Genomic DNA, 793 nt, shown 5'->3' with positions numbered 1-793 from the left:
GACATATAAGATATTCAGGAACGGCGCAACGGCCGCTGTACTCCTTAGCCTTCTCGACCCTGAATTTATTCATTGCTGACATGAATAAAGAAGTAGGCTTGCCTCTAGCTGCTCGCCGACTATCACGTAGCTCTCTGAAGTGAGTACGAGCAGCAACCCGCTCTTGCCAACGCAATCCTCGCAGTCTCCTGACAACTCTTATATCACTCCACTCTCTTTTTGGGGAGAAGGGGGAATTATCTCCAGAAAATTCAGCGTATAAAGGGTACGGAATTTCCTATAGGGGTTTTAATCAAACAAATAGCTCTTAGTAAGTTGCATTGCAAGTCAAGTCAGAGAAGATTACTCAATTATACTTGGTTATACTTACATCATCATTATTATAAGACCACTTTACGGCAACCTCATTGGGACGACCTCTATTTTTCGGTGAATCGAACCACTGCTTGGATGATTGTTTAATAGACTGCAATCAAGCAAGGAAAAATAGTTACTGGGTCAATCCAACCATGAGAGAATTTCAGAACAAATAGATTATCATGGCTACTATACCAATGATCGACAAAAGGACAGATTTATCGGGCAGGAGTGCTGCTAACTACATAATACAGCTTAAAGTTAGAACGTGAATGTAAGCATCTGTTTGTCTGTTTCAGTATAATTAAGAAGTGGGAGAAAATATTATTATTGGAAAGAAATGGTGAAACAAGATACATGGCATAAACAGAAACATATAAGAACAAGATAAAAGTTCTTTGCTTTCTGGTCCCAAGTTTCTACTCTTCAGAAAAAA

General features: G+C 39.2%; 1 protein-coding gene across 2 annotated transcripts in view; it reads right to left on the bottom strand.

Moving 5' to 3' along the window:
- Positions 1–6: 6 nt before the first annotated feature.
- The window catches only part of LOC123176014 (uncharacterized), a 3,923-nt gene continuing 3,136 nt past the window's right edge, over positions 7–793 (bottom strand). For both annotated transcript variants that reach the window (XM_044590432.1, XM_044590433.1), the window contains 2 exons: positions 371–466; positions 7–277 (listed from right to left, as the gene is read on the bottom strand). The gene's annotated coding sequence lies outside the window, so the exon portion shown is untranslated. The remainder of the gene's footprint in view (positions 278–370; positions 467–793) is intronic.

This window comes from Triticum aestivum, unplaced genomic scaffold (genome assembly GCF_018294505.1).
Source record: "Triticum aestivum cultivar Chinese Spring unplaced genomic scaffold, IWGSC CS RefSeq v2.1 scaffold27450, whole genome shotgun sequence".
NCBI lineage: Eukaryota > Viridiplantae > Streptophyta > Magnoliopsida > Poales > Poaceae > Triticum > Triticum aestivum.
Note: the sequence above shows the minus strand (reverse complement) of the source record. Positions and strands in the feature narration are given on the sequence as shown.